A 17,958-nucleotide genomic window follows, 5' to 3' on the forward strand; every position below is an offset into this window, starting at 1 on the left:
CTAAAACCAGGAAAAACGCTGCAGCATTTGTACAGCTTAAACCAAGCTGCTGATGAGACACAATGTGAAGAGCCCATAGAGTAGTATATTTAATCTTGTGTGCATCAATCAAACTACCTCTATATTTCAGGTATCCACTGCACATTCAAAATGGGAAAAAATACAAAAGTATATTTATGCTTATTCAAAAATTGATAAGAGCCAACAAACAAGGAACAAACAAATTGTTTATTGCCGTTTAGAAATGCCAACAAATAGTATGCCTTAGAAAAATCAGATAAATGTAAACTTGGTAGTTACCAATTTACCACAGGGCAAGCAGTATTCTCCCCTTCCCATCAAAGTCTCAATTAAAAAAAGCCATTAGATATTCTTTTAATTTTATGACCTCATGAAAAGAGCCCTTGTTTGCCTTGTATTCTCCTCATACTTAAAGAATACTTTTATTGGATTATTTTAGTCTTCACCCTCTCAATTGCAATAAAATTTTCTGTTATCAAAAAAACAATTTTTGCATTGATTCAGCTGTTTTTATACAGTCTGCATCATTATTAAAATCTAAGGGCACAACCCATTTCTATCTTATATCCTTTTAAGATGCATATCTCTGAAACTGCAAGAATGTCGGCTCTTCTATTCCTTTGAAAGTTCTAGCATTTACCAGGACTTTCTTGTTCTCCCCAAAATCCTTCACATTGTTCACAGTTAAATTTGATCTAAATATGCAAGCTCTTCATGAAAAAGTGCTTAAGTATGTTCCCTTGTTACCTGCACTCATTAATGTCATCTGAACTAATTTTTCTAAATCCAAGGCAGAGCACAGATATGTGCATATTATATATATTTAATAAACTTATTGCTGTTTTGCTTTAACTGAGTTATCTAGGCTTTTGCATTTCCTTGGAGTATTGTGTACAGATCTAGTCACCACACTATGGGAAGGACTTGGTCGTGTCGGAGAGAGTGCTGGAGGAGGTTCACCAGGATTCAAGGATTTTAATTACGGGGAGAGATTGAATAGAATAAGCGAAGGAGGCCGAGGGCAACTTGATAGAGGTACAAAAAAAATTATAAGAGGCATAGACGGGGGAGATAGTCAGCTTTTTTCCTGTGGTAGGGGTATCAAAAGAAAAGGGCATAGGTTTAAGGTGAGAGGAAGACGTTTTAAAAAGGGGAATTTGAGGGAATCTTTTTATACACATACATGATTGATATCTGGAACTCGCTGCTAGAGGTGGTGGTGGAGTCAGATACAATCATTACGGTTTTAGAAACATAGGCAAGACATACAAAGATACAAAGCTAATGGGATTAGGGTAGATGGACAAAATGATCAGTATGGACGTGGTCCGCCATAAGGCACATTTCTGTGTTGTACAACTCTATTATTAAAGATTTTAATTTAAATTAAAGATCAAAATCTTTTGATAAGCATCCATAATATTTCCTTTACCACACATTTGTTTCCTCAAAAGCTTCAACTAGTTGCCTTGCAGTTTCCTTGCAACATTGTTGCAGATTTTAAAACCACAAAGTTCTTTTAGGAACGTAAAAAAAGCATAATTGCACCCCTCACTGCCTCTCCAATGCAAGCAGCAACCAGTGCAGGAAATAACAGGTTTGAGGAGATCTAACCAAGCAGAGAGATCTATTAAGATACACTGGCCAGTGCTTATAATCACCCCGTCCTCCAAGGGGAATTTCATTTTGTGTTGCAATAAACTAACAAATCGAAGAAACAAAATTCAACAAGGTGAAAACAGCACACAACTCTTGTGCTGGTCTAATCAGAGTTTAAAAACTTTAACTTATTATGGGAAGTATTTTACTCAATCAATACACTGCCTGCTTAACTGAATAATTTCACTTATAACTAAACACATTGGAACAGGCTATTTAATTACAAGACCATAAATGCTGCTGACTTGTACTAAAGTACTCTTTAAAGAATAAGAAAATGATAGGTGGTTAACCAAATCAATTTTTCTTAAATCATTTTGCTTCTAATTTTCCATAGAAAACTATGAATTCTGCAGGCTTGCAAAATAGGCAAGCATGACTTAATCGTTTTTGCAGAAATATTTGTGTTTTACAGCAGATAGGTTAAGAATTTTGTTACAAGCAGCAAGGAATATCCTACAAAGGTATTATAAAACAAAGGCACCAAATGATATCTAGAAAACAGGAGACCAATAAGGTTAGAGTTCCTTTTGTTTTAAAGATGTGGTCAAATTCTACTCCAACTCCATCTACAAGTTCGCAGATGACACCACTGCAGTGAGCCAGATCTCAAATAATGACAAGACGGAGTACAGGAAGAAGATAAAGAACCTAGTGACATGGTGTCAAGACAAAAGCCTTTCCCTCAATGTCAGCAAAACAAAAGAGCTGGTCATTGACTTCAGGAAGCAGAGCAGAGCACACTGTATGTATCAATGGTGCTGAGGTGGAGATGGTTGAGAGCTTCAAGATCCTAGATGTAAACATCACCAATAGCTCGCCCTGGTCCAACCACGTAGATGCTATGGCCAAGAAAGCACATCAGCACCTCTACTTCCTCAGACAGCTAAGGAAATTCAGTATGTTCCTATTGACCCTCAACAATTTTTATAAATACACCATAGAAAGCATCGTATTTGGATATATCACAGCTTGATATGGCAACCGCTCTACCCAACACAGCAAGAAATTGTAGAGAGTGGTGGATACAGCTCAGTCCATTATGAAAACCAGCCTCCCCTCCATGGAGTCTGTCCAAACTTCCTACTGCCTTGGTAAGCAGCCAAAGTAATCAAAGACCCCTCCCACCCCAGACATTTTCTCTTCTCCCCCTTTCCAACGGGCTGAAGATACAAAAGCTTGAAAACACACATCACCAAGCTCAAGGACAGCCTCTATCCCACTGTTATAAGACTCTTGAACGGACCTCTTGTATGATAAAGATGAACCCTTGACCTCTTAATCTACAATGTCATGGCCTTTGCACCTTACTGTCTACCTCCAAGTGTAACACTATATCCTGCATGTTGTTATTGTTTTTCCTTTTGTACTGCCTCAATGTACTTATGTGATGAAATCATCCGTATGGATGGCATGCAAAACTGTTTTGCACTGCATCTCAGTACATGTGACAATAATAAACCTATTACAAATTTGGTATTTATATAAAAAATTGATTTATCTTTGATACAGAAAAACAAAAAGCACTCTAGAAAGAGGAGAAACAATAGGTACAGACACCAAATTAGGATAAATGCTCAGAAAAACTCAGGAGTTTAAAAAGGCTTTTTAAAGGTATGGATGGGAATGGTGATCAGGGATTTTAGATCCCCAGAGGGGAAGACAACCAAGGCAAGTGAAGTCTCTGCCGTTACTGAAGTGGGTTGGTAGTGGCAGGGCGGTGGGAGAGAAGACGACAATAAAGACAATCCTTAAAAGTTGGGAGAGAGATCACCAACCACATTGGAGTGGGTCTGCAAAGGAAATTCAATGAAGTGTGATAGTAAATCCAAGGATTAGACAAAAACCTCAATGAACAGAATATATACAGAATAGTTTTGATCCCAGGAATAATGACCATGTAACATCAGAGTTCAAGGCAAAAGTAACAAGTACAGAGAACACTGGATGTCGAGGGATATGGAGGGTTGAATAAAAGAGAAAAAAAGAAGCATATAGCAGATACAGAGAACTAAAGACGGGGGGGAAGACTGTCAAGAATATAAAAAGTGTAGGGAGATACTCAAAATAGAAATTAGGAAGGGAAAGAGGGGTCACAAAATATGAAATGCCATCTGCCAGTGATACGTCCAAGGACAAAGGAATAACCAGGAAAAGAGTAGGGCCCATTTGAGACAACAAGGGCAATCTGTGCATGGAGCCAGAAGGTTTAGGTGAAGTCCTAAATGAATACTTTTCATTGGTATTCACAAAGGAAATGACTGAGAAGAAACTTCCTACCCTCTCATGACAAGCCATTCCAATAAAACTTTTAAAGAATATTAAGGTGCTTTTCAAGGTGATAATTGGAAGATTTTAATGGGGAATGAATGAATTCCCCGACTGAATTATCATATGGATGGAGAGAGCATCATAGGCAAAGTGTTTATATATACCAAAAGAGTTGGATCTGAAAAATTAAATAATATAAACACAAATTTAAAGCAAATATTAAAAACTTTATTAAAAAAATGCCTGCAAATGAATCAAAGTCAATGGCATTATCATAGAAGTTCAATTACATATAATTCAAAGTTAAGATGCATGAGCTAATGATGACCCAAGAGGTCTATGGCTCAATTCTTCACGTTCCATTCTAAATAAAGACAATACAGCTTATTTCATAACATCAGGAGATAATTATTTTTAAAACAATTATTGAGTTAGATTATGCTGAGGTTCGCAGAAGATTTCAGCTCTTGAACAAAGTGGGTGACTACATTATACTGAGCAGAAGATTATTATCCTAGTTTTGAGACAGCCAATTGTGGTTATTAGGTTTACTCTCTTTCCACAAAGATTTAAGTTATTGACATACAAGAGGAGGAGGCCATTCAGCAGCCTCATGTGGTATGCCATTGACAAGATAATGGTGATCATTCAACTCAACGTCTCTTTCCTATGCTAACCTCCTAACTTTTCATTCCCTTAAAACAGACACAGAGAGATTAGTGACATGGTGTCATGACAATAACCTATCCCTCATTGTCAGCAAAACAAAAGAGCCGGTCATTGACTTCAGGAAGGGGGGCAGTACACATCAACTGTGATGAGGTCGAGAGGGTTGAGAGCTTCAAGTTCCTAGGAGTAACGATCACCAATAGCCTGTCCTGGTCCATGGCCAAGAAAGCTCACCAGCACCTCTACTTCCTCAGAAGGCTAAAGAAATTTGATATGTCCCCTTTGACACTCACCAACTTTTATTGATAAACCAGAGAAAGCATTCTATCTGGATGCATCACGGCTTGGTATGGCAACTGCTCTGCCCATGACCACAAGAAACTGCAGAAAGTTGTGGACACAGCTCAGCACATCACCAAAACCAGCCTCCTCTCCACGGACCCTATCTACACTTCTTGCTGCCTCGGGAAAGCAACCAGCATAATCAAAGACCCCACCCACCCGGGATATTCTCTCTTCTGCCCCCTCCCATCAGGCAGAGTATACAAAACCCTGAAAGCACATACCACCAGGCTCAAGGACAGCTTCTATCCCACAGCTCAATCTTGTTTTATTAATAACCTCTTGTGTGGCACCTTATCCGAGACCTCCTGAAAATCCAATATGCCACATCTGCTGGTTCCCCCTTTATTAATTTCATCAGTTCTTTTTGTTTTGCCAGCTCTTCATTCTCTACTGTTTCGAGTAGATTTTCATTCTTCTTCCATGAAAGTCAATAAAATATATTTCTCTGTAGTGTCTTGATTCCCAGATATAACTTTTCCCATCTCACTTTGTAAGGGACCTACCTTAACTTTTGCTAATCTTTTCCTTTCTCCCCCATCAAAGCTGTTACAGTCTGTTTTTACATCAGTAAGATTGTCACTGCAGCCAAACAAACCATGGAGCTAAATAGATTGCAGGTCCTAGTAAAACTTCAGATCTGCTTTAACTTCCTCAAATCCTTTTACTTTGTGATCAAGACTGAAATTAAGCCTCTACAATTTGACAAAGTTTCCCATGGGGCCTTTAAGAATCATTGAATGATACAGTGGCCAGTGAAAGAGCTGTCTAAGTAGCTGCACTTTGTTCCTCTTTCCCTTTTGCCCTGCATTTGTGGTTCTCTCCAAATATGAATCCAATGAAAGTCATGTCCACTGCTCCTTCTGAATGCATAGCCTGATGTAAAGCAACTCACTGCATATTTCTTTTTTTCTTCATTTTGCTGTTAATTCTTTTACTTACCACTTTAAATCTGTGTCCTTTTGTTATCTATTGTTCTGGCATTAGAAACAGTTTTTCATCTACCAAAGCACTTTATGATTTTGGGCAGTTCTATCAAATTTCTTCAACTTTCTGTTCTCTAAGGACAAGTCTTCTGCACTCACTCAAAAAATATGAGGACCAGAAGCGAACAATAATTTAATGACTTCTCTTTATATGTACCATGCCATAACTTGCCACAGGACTTACAATGATACCTTAATTTAAAAAAAAGAGATTACATGGGATTCCATTGCATTTTCCTATCCACTGAAGATATTAAATATCACATTACTGCCTTCATGCTACATTAATTTACAATTATGCAGAAATAAATACTCAGCAAGAGATAAGAAATGCAATTCTAACTTTGAATATGGCTTCAGAATTCCCCGCAGGTCTTTTCTTCTGAGACTGGTTTTGGGATTCTGGTCTTGGGACAGTATTGTCCAATAGACTTTAACCATGCGGAAGATGTGGCCTTCCCAAAGAAGCAAACTTGGGCCCCAATGCTGGGGACATCGTTCTGAGAGAGGACACTAATATTGCTTTGATTATTCTGTTGATGGATATGAAGGACTTTGCATGGGCAGCATTTGCAATAACTCTCTAATGCTTTGAGATTTTTGTGGTAGGTAGTTCATGGCTCAGAAGCATGCATAGGAAGGCGGGGATCACTGCTGCCTGAAAGACCATGAGCTTTATGCAAAGGTCTTGATCTTCAAATGCTTTTCTTCAGAAATCCAAAGGCTGTGTAAGCACACTAAAGGTGACGTTGAATCTCATCATCAACGTCTGCATTCATTGACCTGTGGCTCCCGAGACATGGGAGGCTGTTTATGCTTTCCAGTGTCTCGCTATTGGTAGAAGGCAGCGTTGTACAGCAAAGGAAGGTTGGTAAAGGATCTTTATTTTGCAGATGCTAAGTATTCTCTCATATGCTTTCGTGAAAGAGTCAGCTATGACTTAAGAGCTTAGAGTCTGTGTTATGCTCAAGCATTGCCTCTGTACTACAGATAACTGAAGTCAGAGTGATCTTGATTCTGGAGTGTAGGTGACACAAGTTGAACATTATCCCATTAATGGTATATTAGCACTCCACCAGGAAGCTTGTTGGAAGTGAGGTGCAATATTGTGGCAAGGAAGATTCAGGGGAAAAAAAAACAAGTTTTGAAGGGATGAAGCAGTTTGAGATTGGATGTATTATATTATGGATCCATTGATTAAGGTTATGCATGCATTCCATCATAGAGGTGCAAGATGGAAAGAAATTTCTGCAACAGACAAATCAATGCGGGATGCTCCACTGTTCCTCTTGATAGACTAAGTCAGAGTCGTTTTTGAGAACAGACTGAGTATAGTGGTTGATGTTCCTCACTGCATTTCTCTTGGAGTTGATGCATGATGAATATCATATCCGTTGTGCCTCTAAAATGGACAGAGTTCACACTGCCATTTAGGGAACACCTATTTAATCATTGGGAGAGGCAGTGGAGGGAATACTGACAGATCATCTAGTCATTTATCCCATATTTTAGGATGCCACCAGGACATGAAAAGCACATTTAAGTTTTAGATGTCCAAAACTAAGGGAGATACAAACTGCCACAGTCAATGCCTTGCCAAAATAAGTAATTAAGAGGCAAATTTTAGGGGACCATCTTATCACAAAAGATTTGTCATGCATTTTATTATTTGTCACAAAGAACTGAATTACAGTGAAATAAGTCATCTGAATGTTAAATTATCCAGGTAAAAATGACACACTTGCAATATTTTCTAGTGCTCCAGAAACCAATACATATTAAAGGCTTGCATAAATTCTTTCACTACCTCAGGATGTCCCAAAATACTTTTACAGCCAAAGTAACCACTACGATTAAACAAGAAATAGCAATCAAAATTTAAACAGTAAGCTCCCACAGACAACTTTTGAAAGCTGAAACTACTGAAAATGCTGGGAACACTCAGTGGGTGAAGAGAAGAACAAAGTTATGACATCAGGTTGATAAGCTTTCATCAGAAACAGGAAAGATTAGAAATCATACATCTTATAAGTTGCAGAGAAGTGGGATGGGTGAAGAGAAAAAAAGGGGAATATCTGTTATGTCTGCAGACCAAGAGGTCGAGTGACACAAATAGGTGCTGATGCCAGCTGACATATGGTGGTGAAGGCTCGTTAATCGCAGCTGATCTCTCTGGAGAAGGTGCAAACAGGAGGAAGAGGACATAAGAGAAAGAAAAAATATAGAGACACAAGGGACTGTAGATGCTGGAATCTGGAGCAACAAACAGTTGGCTGGAAGAACAGCGGGTCAAGCAGCATCTGTGAGATGCAAGGAAATGGTCAACGTTTTAGGTCAAAATCCTGCATCAGGACCTGATGTTCTGACCCAAAACGTCAACAATTCCTTTCCTCCCACAGATGCTGCTTGACTTGCTGAGTTCTTTCAGCAGACTGTTTGTCGCTAAGGGGAAAAAAAAAATTTAAATGTATCAAAGTCATAACTATGGGCTTGGACCTCAAAAACATTTTGCTCTTCTTCAAACTGCACTAGATGACCTTTTCTAACCACTTGAAAGGTTACTTTGGGCACAAGTTTAATATAGTACTTGAAAGATAGCACCTCCAACATTGTGCGTCTCAGTGTTGCATAGATATGCCATTCTGAACTGTACACTCATCTCTGGAGTGAATTTTAAAGCCAGTCTTCTGACTCATGAGCAAGGTTGACACATGCAATCTAAAAAAACTAAGCTAATTCTAAAATCCTTTAGAATTCAAAATTATTAACTTCAGAAAATTAAACTACTGTAATAAATTCTAAATTGTTAATCCCTTTAGGCAAATAGGTCACAAATAGCGGCTTGTACATTTAACAAACATCAAGTGAACATATGATCAGTTGCATTTCCAATAAACTTAGTAGGCTCAGCATCTGGTTTACAGATAAATGGATCAGGAGATTTGAAACAGCAGTAGCTAACTGTGTGGGAAGTGACCCTGATAGGCAACTGCTACTTTGCAGATCAAAAACTGGTACAGCTTAAGCATTTCATGAGACATCATTCCATTCAGTCCAGAGGTACAATTTCAGATTTAAGCCTCTTCAATCATGTTTTGTGATTTGTACCTTACTAGTCATTATTTATCTCCCTTAATAAGTGAACTGACCACAAATTAGAACAATTGGAGAAAATTACAAACTTATTTGTCAAAAATATAATTTACCATCTGTCGTGTTCTTGCAATATCAAGAGTTTACTTTCCTGCTGGTTGGAACCATAGCGTTTAAGAAATTCTTTTGTAAACAATTTTCTTCTCCACCTGGAACAGGTTATCCCAGTATGGTATTCCGTTTCTGAAGGTTACAATCAATGATTTGCTTTACTTCCTGGTATTAAATAACCATATGTTTATTTAGAATCCAGTGCCTGCACCCCATCCCATCCCCTTTTATTTAAATGATTGGTTTATTATTATCACTTGTACTGAGGTACAGTGAAAAACTTGTCTTGCATACCGATCGTACAGATCAATTCATTACACAGTGCAGTTACATTGAGTTAGTACAGAGTGCATTGAGGTAGTACAGGTAAAAACAATAACAGTACAGAGTAAAGTGTCACAGCTACAGAGAAAGTGCAGTGCAATAAGGTGCAAGGTCACAACAAGGTAGATCGTGAGGTCAGAGTCCATCTCATCTCATGGTATTTCCATCAGGAGTAATGTAGCAACTATGTCACGATCAGAATTAAGGTCAAAGCAGCTGCATAAAACCTGTTTGAAAAATTAAACCTTTTGGTCTGAATGCTTTTGCTGCACTCTGTCTTTTATTACAGCTTGGTTGGGTAAACCAAAGATATTGTATTTTCCCAAATATTTCAGCTTTTTGGGCAGAATGCAACAAATCCAGCAAAGGCAGCACAATTCTAGATCTGGTTTAAGGGAATGAAGCTGGATTGGTGAAGAGTATTAGTGGGAAAACTGTTTTGTGCTAGTGATCTTACTTCAGTTAGAATAAGCATAATTGGAGAGAAGGAAAAAGGCAAGATAAGAACAAAGGCTTTAACTGAGGTAAAAGTGGCCTGGAATCACAATAAGAGCAGTGGGTGGCATTCAAGGAGATTCAAAGTATTCAGGTAAATACATTTTCACAAAGGAAAAGGGTACGACTGCCAAATATAGAGGCCACTGGGTGAAAAGATCCATAAAGAAAAGGGAAGGTTATAATCACAGATAGAGCTTCATACTGCAAAGCACATACAAAAGTATAGGAAGTGTACAAGTGAAATTAAAAAGGAAAATTAGGAAAGAATGGGCATAGAAAAATACTGAGAAGTAAAATCCACAGATATTTTATAATTACATTAGCAGCTAGTGGATAACTAGGAAAACTAAGAGCAATTAGGGACTAAAAAAGATAACCTGTATGTGGAAGTGGAGGATGTAGACAAGATTCTTAACAAATACTTTGCATTAGACTTCACAAAAGACAAGTTAACCATCAAGAGTGTATAATACTGTATATAAAAAAAAATATTAGAGAATTTGGCACCTTTGGACAAATCATGGAGTCCAGATGAAGTATCATGGGCTATTAAAGGATACAAAAAAGAAATTGGAGACACTGACCATCCTTTATCAGTTCTCCCTTTCTTATTACAGCAAGAGAGATCATTTGGCCCATTGCATCTATGCCATCTTCTAGCAGAGCAATCCCATTAGCCTCATTTCCCTGTACCCCTACAATTTAGTCTCTCTCACACATACATCAAATCTTCTTTCACTCTTTTTTTTATTAACCTACACTGGAATTGGTTTATTATTGTCACATGCACAGAGGTACAGTGAAAAACTTGTCTTGCACAGCGCTCATATAGATCAATTCATTACACAGTGCATTGAAGTAGCACAAGGTAAAACAGTAACAGAATGCAAAATAAAATGTAACAGCTACAGAGAAAGTGCAGTACAGGTAGACAATAAGGTGCAAGGCCATTATGAGGTAGATTGTGAAGTCAAGACTCCATCTTATCATACTAGGGAACCATTCAATAATCTTATCAAGGGATAATTTATAATAGCCAAATAACCTATTGGGCTACAGGAGTGGTGTCAGACGACAGAGGACTGCTAACATACCATTGTTTGAAAAGGAAGTGTAGGGGTATATTTATATGGCACTCAAGGCATTGATGCAGCTGCTATAAAATACGCTGTAACAGAACAAATGTCCCTGTCCTATTAAACAAATCACACCTGGGTTTTGTGATTGAGCTGGCAGGCTTAGCAGAACAGTAAACATTCTAATTGACTGCTAGTTTAAAGGGGCCAATGTGCATCGCTAAAGCAATTAACCTCTGTAGGAATACAGGGAGAGGTAAGAGCTTTGGAAACACAGAGGAAATATGGCTATTAACAATAACACACCTATTGAGTACAAATTACTTTTGAAGGGAAGCGTCACTGATTGATGTGTTGGACCAGAGGACTGTTTTATTATGATCAGACATTGACCAGGGCAGAGGTTTCATCTCAGGTTTGTTCATTTATGATATGCAATCTTAAAATTGGATGATACAGGTCACATATAATAATGTTCAGCGTATAATAACCACTGTTGTTGTGGTTTGTAACTCGTACTAGAATGCTGTTACTTGGCTGGCTTCCTTGCATGTGCTCAAACCAACCAAGTAATTATAGTTGAAGTTCAATTATCAAGTTAAAACCTTCATTTAGAAAGCCACAGATTAATAAGGGACAGTCAGCATGGATTCATTTAAGGAAAGGTCATGTTTGAAAAACTTGATTGAATTTTGAGATAACAAAGAGGATTGATAAGACCAGTGCATTTGATGTACTCAGCAAAGCATTTGAAGCAATCTCAGAAGGCAGGCTGATCAAAAAAAGCCTAGGGGATCCAAGGGAAAATTACAAATTGTATCCAAAATTGGCTCAGTGACGGGAAACAAAACGGTAACAGTTGACAGATGGCTTTGTATTTGGAAAGCTGTTTCCTGCAGGATTCCATTGGACTCAGACATGTGGTAGAAACTATTGTTTATTGACTACAGCTCTGCCTTCAATACTATAATCCCAAGCAAACTCGTCACCAAACTCCGAGACCTGGGACTCAACACCTCCCTCTGTAACTGGATCCTTGACTTTCTGACCAACAGACTGCAATCAGTGAGGATAGGCAGCAACAATACCTCCAGCACGATTATTCTCAACACTGGTGCCCCACAAGGCTCAGTCCTCAGCCCTCTACTCTACTCCCTATATATTCATGACTGTGTGGCCAGATTCTGCTCTAACTCCATCTACGAGTTTGCACACGATACCACTGTTGTAGGCTGTATCTCAAACAACGATGAGTCGGGGTACAGGAAGGAGATAGAGAGCTTAGTGGCATGGTGTCATGACAACAACCTTTCCCTCAATGTCAACAAAACGAAAGAGCTGGTCATGACTTCAGGAAAGGGGGCAGTGTACATCCACCTGTCTACATCAACAGTGCTGAGGTCAAGAGGATTAAGAGCTTCAAGTTCCTAGGAGTGAACATCACCAATAGCATCTCCTAGTCAAATCACGTAGATGCCATGGCCAAGAAAGCTCACCAGTGCCTCTACCTCCTTAGGAGGCTAAAGAAATTCGATGCATCTCCTTTGACACTCACCAACTTTTATCGATGCACCATAGAAAGCATCCTATCTGGATGTATCATGGCTTGGTACGGCAACTGCTCTGCCCAGAACCGCAAGAAACTGCGGAGAGTTGTGGACACAGCCCAGTGCGTCATGGAAACCAGCCTCCCCTCTTTGGATTCTGTCTTTACCTCTCGCTACCTTGGCGAAGCAGCCAGCATAATCAAAGACCCCAGCCACCAGGGTCATTTCCTCTTCTCTCCCCTCCATCAAGTAGAAGATACAGGAGCCTGAGGGCACATATCACCAGGCTTAAGGACAGCTTCTATTCCACTGTGATGACTATTGAACGGTTCCCTTATATGATGAGATGCACTCTGATCTCATGATCTACCTTGTTGTGACCTTGCACCTTATTGCACTGCACTCTCTCTGTAGTTGTGACACTTTACTCTGTACTGTTATTGTTTTTACCTGTACTACCTTAATGAACTCTGTACTAACCCAATGTAACTGCACTGTGTAATGAATTGACCTGTACGATCAGTATGCAAGGCAAGTTTTTCACTGTACCTCGGTACAAGTGACAATAATAAACCAATACCAATAGATAACTTGGACTTAAATGCATGAGGCACGATAAAGAAGTTTGCAAATGGAACAAAAAAGTTGGCCATGTGCTTAATATTGAGGAAGGAGGATAAAGATACTGAAGAAGTGAATAGGTTGGTCAGAAAAATGGCAAATAGAATTCAATTTGAAGAATATGGTAACATACTTGGAGAAGTGTTACAAGGCAAGGGGATACTTGATAAATGAAAGGATACTGAGAGGTGTGGGAACAAAGATCTTGGAGTTACAGCCACAAAACCTTAAATGGAGCATTACATATCGACAAGGTGGTTGAAAAGGAAAAAGGGGTGCTTTCCTTTAAGAGCTAAGGCATGGAAATAACCAAGGCAAGGCAACGGAGGTTTGCTTGAACTGTCAAAGCATTAGTTAGACCACAGCTTAAATACAGCATATAGTTCTGTTAGTACATTGCAGGAAAGATAGGACTCTACACGACACAATACAAAGAAGATTTAGAAGGATGATGCCTTGCCTGGAAGCTTAATGCTGGGAGGGAAGATCAAATAAGCTTGGGTTGTTTGCTTTAAAACAGAGGTAGCTGAGGGGAAGCTTAACAGAGTTGTATAAAATCAATGGTCTAGACAGAGAAAATAGAAAGGATATATATTCCCTAGCAAAGGGATCAAAAACAGAGCACAGATGTAAGTAACTTGTATAAAGATGAGATGGATGCAGATAACATCCTTTAGATTAATTAGGAAGAAAACTCAGATATAATCTGTCTGTTCAAGTGGATACAAGTAATCTTAACAATATTTGATGAGGGAAGCTTCACCAGCACTGAAGTCAAGATTTGCTGTTCAATTGAAAATGGGTCGATTATCTGGGTACTTCTCGCACTAATGTCAATGGAAAATTTAAGATCTGAGAATCTGGAGAAACTGAAGTTTACCCAATGACACTGACGAAAAGTGTTCGACCTGAAACATTAGCTCAGTTTCTCTTCCCACTGAGGTGGCCTGGACCTGCTGAGTATTGCCAACATTTTCTGTTTTTATTTTAGATTTTCACTCGTTGGTAGAAAGATTAAAAGATCAGTATTGAGCCAAAGCAATCCTGTCATTTAAAAAAAATCAGTCATGTAACTGCACTTACAGCATGCATCATTCTATTAGCTATAGTCCAAAATAGCGTTACAGCCAATAAGAATACAGAAGAAAACATCAAAATGACTGAGAGAACAGTGGGAATGGATTATGAAAAGTTAGTATTTAAATGAAGCATCATCTTTTTGGGAAAAAGGCTGTGTGATAACACAAATACATTTTTAAAAATTGTACCGAGAATGTGGTTATCACTGAACACCAGCATTGACTGCTCATCTGATTGGCCTTGGCTTGCTAGGGTATTTCAGAGGGCTGTGATATGTCAACAACGCTGGTGAATCTAAAGTTGCGTTTGGACCAAATAAGGTAAGACAGCAGCCTTTCTTTCCTAAAGGACGGTAGTAAATCAAGCTGTTTTTGGGGGAATCCAATAGTTTTCATGGTCATCATTCCTGAGATTAGATCCTTTTTTCTTTAAAAAAAACAATTCCATATGTATTCAATTACCTGAATTTAAAACTGTTAACTCTGCTAACTCTAGATAACTGAAGTAGTTTCAATGGACAGTATAATATAGCTCAACACATCTGATGATTTAACACAATTCTCTATAATAGAATGGCAGCATGTTTGCAGAGAGTGCAAGTTTTCTGTGCAAGAGAGGACACTTTGCAACTCTTAACCTACATAACCCAACATAAAATGTGTGAAAGCAACAGGCAGCTGCTCAAGTATAAAAGTCATAAACAGGAAGCTTATTTTATGTTCCTATCTTTGGCATGAAGAACCACTACAAGCTCTTCACTTGAAATAAAGTTGTTTAAGCCTAAGAAGGGCAAACAGCATTTTACATTCAATAGAAATGAATTTAATTACAGAGTTAATATTGTGAACTTGTAACAAGTTAAACAGTTAAAATAGGCGGTGAGCTAGATATGTTCTTCACTTAGATAGCCAAATTTATACACCAACAGCCTAGAACACTAAAACATGAGAGAGAAAGGATGATCCAAGTCTATTACTTGTTTCTCTTTATCTCATTACGCACTCCTGTCTCCACTTTAGTTTCTGCTCCCTTGAGTATGTTGCCCATAAATGCCTACTCCAACTTATTCTTTACCTTCCTACCTTGCTCTTACTGACCCAAGCCCAAATCCCTCTTGGATAACCCTTTGGTTTTCTTACCTTGGCCCATCAAGATACTTTCACATTGCTTTCTAAGAGCAGTCAGCCCCCAGTTACTTATCCTCTTCTGATCTTTCCAACTGTTGGAAGCAAATCCTAATAACTTCTTTCTTGTCTCATCATTCCTTACTCTACTTGCAGATCAATCACTGGCCTTGTCTCTATCCAGAATAGTCACCGACTTAGAAGCAAATTTCTGGGCACCTGTAACCATATTGTGGATTGTTACATCAACAGCATGACTTTCATCTGAAGGGACATTCCTTATTAAAATCTGTCCACCTACAATCCTCCATCTACCAAGTCCCATCACTGATGTAGTGATCTACTAGGGTCCAATGTTAAATTCAGACATGACCTCAGACAATCCAAATCCAACATGATGCCAAGGACTTGAAATATTTTCCAACCCAACTATTGCAGTAAAAACTATTGCCCAGAATTTGATCCCAGGCATGCAATACCTCCCCACTTCATCCAATGTTGCAGGGTACAGTGGGCAGACACTACTTGCTAAAATACGATTGCTGCTGCAAAGTACCAAGCAATGTGGCCCAGCCCAGCCCAAGGACTTAAGATTCTCTTCATGTCTGTCCTGACAAAAACCAGACATATATAGTCAAGACACCAGGCTCCATATTAATGGTTTATGGTTACACTCAAATCAGCTACATTGGCCAAGGTACGTTGTTCACATGCCCAATGCCAGACTCGCAAAGCAGACACTCTATTCCAAGTTTTTTTCCCATGGGAAAATAGCACTCTAAATACATAAGAGTCTCTAGCTCACACATTGGCCTCATAAGCCACCTGAGAACTTTCAAAACTGCAGTGAAAGTAATTTACCCTGATCCTGAAGAATTGCCTACAAAAGAGTCAGCTACTGGGGTACTAAATTCATGAATTGCCTCCACCTCAGTGTCTACCTGCAATGCACTCTCTCTGTAACTGCAACACTTTATTCTGCATTGTGTTATTATTTTCCCTTGTATTACTTCAATACACTGATGAAATGATCTGTATGGATGGCATGCAAAACAAAGTTTTTCAGTATAATTTGGTACATGTGACAATAATAAACCAATTTACCTTGATGCTTTTCTCAGGCACTACCTCTAAGCAAGCCTTCAGTCACTCATCCTAATATTCTACCCTTCTCTGACATGTTTAACTACTAGCTAGGGATGTTCAGGGAGCAGAGAAAGAAGGAGGAGGAGGAGGAGGAGGAGGAGAAGATACAAATGACGCACCAAAGAGCCTAACAACATCTGGCAGGAGCAAGTAGCAACGGTAAATAGTATGCAAAACAATGCACCTAGAATTTTTTTTAGATATGATATTTATAGCTATTATTCATCCATTAGCATTAAAGTTTTTACCAAAATGATTCAGAGTAGACTGTGGACATGTTGATTACTGGTAAGATACATTTGCTAAACTGAGTGTATAGCAATTGGAGAATTCAGGGAGACATCCAATAACATGGCTGGAGGTATTGTAGATTGTAACACATTAACCTGACCATAGGAGCAGTGACGATTTGCATTGGATAGAACAAACAACCCTTTCCCCTGCTAACCCATTACCCTCCCATTCTAATCAAAACAAATGGGAAGATTAATGCACATCAAGTAAAAAAAAATCTTTGGCTCTGCTGGAGTCCCACATATGGGTACATATGGTGGAATGTGTATTTTCTGTTATTCTAGTTTTTAAATAAACCAAGCAGTTCTGCAAATGGCAGTAGCTTCTGGTTTTAATAGAAACTGAACAGAACTATTCTCATTTCCAAATGCGTTCATTAATTGTTACATTCAACTCTAATTTTAATTTTAAAATTACTACTGAAAGAATTCAGACATTTGCTTTCATGAGCAGTGCACAATAAGAATCTACTATATAGAAAAAAAAATTTAAAATTTGTTAAGTATTATGCAAAAACACTTAACCACACAAATGTTGAAACAGGAACCATTTTATCATATACAGCACAAATGATCTATTTTCAGCCAAAATGACAGCAGTATCTTACTTAACGTTAACTTGTACAATGGGTGATCGTTCAAAACTTGGCACCTCAAGAATACAAGGTATTTCCGTTCATTTTAATCAAACCGTCTGAATTTGAAACTTGGTCACCTACTTAATTATGGAAAGCTGAGAAAAACAAATGCGATCTTCAATGTCATCCATTTCTGAAAATTTAACACCAAAACGGTTAAGAAGATTTTATATTAAAAACAACCTTTTCAATGAAGATCAGAAAATTACCTTTCACTATTCTAAAATTTACTTAATGGAAACTGCCAATGTGAAGCAGGCCAAGGAGACTGGAACAATTAATCAATGTTCACTTGACTTCTTACCAACATGGATGTCTGTACAAGAAATAAAACAAGATCACTGTAGAAAAGCTACTGTGCAAGCTTATCAGATACATTTGCATTTACAGAATGTCACTGTGTTCCAAACAGTGACTCCATCTCATACTGCTCAACATGCAAAATCTCACCACACCTAG

General features: G+C 38.4%; 1 protein-coding gene across 16 annotated transcripts in view; it reads right to left on the bottom strand.

Annotated features, from left to right (window-relative positions):
* The window catches only part of LOC127575749 (inositol polyphosphate-4-phosphatase type I A), a 165,021-nt gene that overhangs the window by 100,813 nt on the left and 46,250 nt on the right, over positions 1 to 17,958 (bottom strand). The window lies entirely within an intron of this gene.

This window comes from Pristis pectinata, chromosome 11 (genome assembly GCF_009764475.1).
Source record: "Pristis pectinata isolate sPriPec2 chromosome 11, sPriPec2.1.pri, whole genome shotgun sequence".
Taxonomy (NCBI): Eukaryota; Metazoa; Chordata; class Chondrichthyes; order Rhinopristiformes; family Pristidae; genus Pristis; species Pristis pectinata.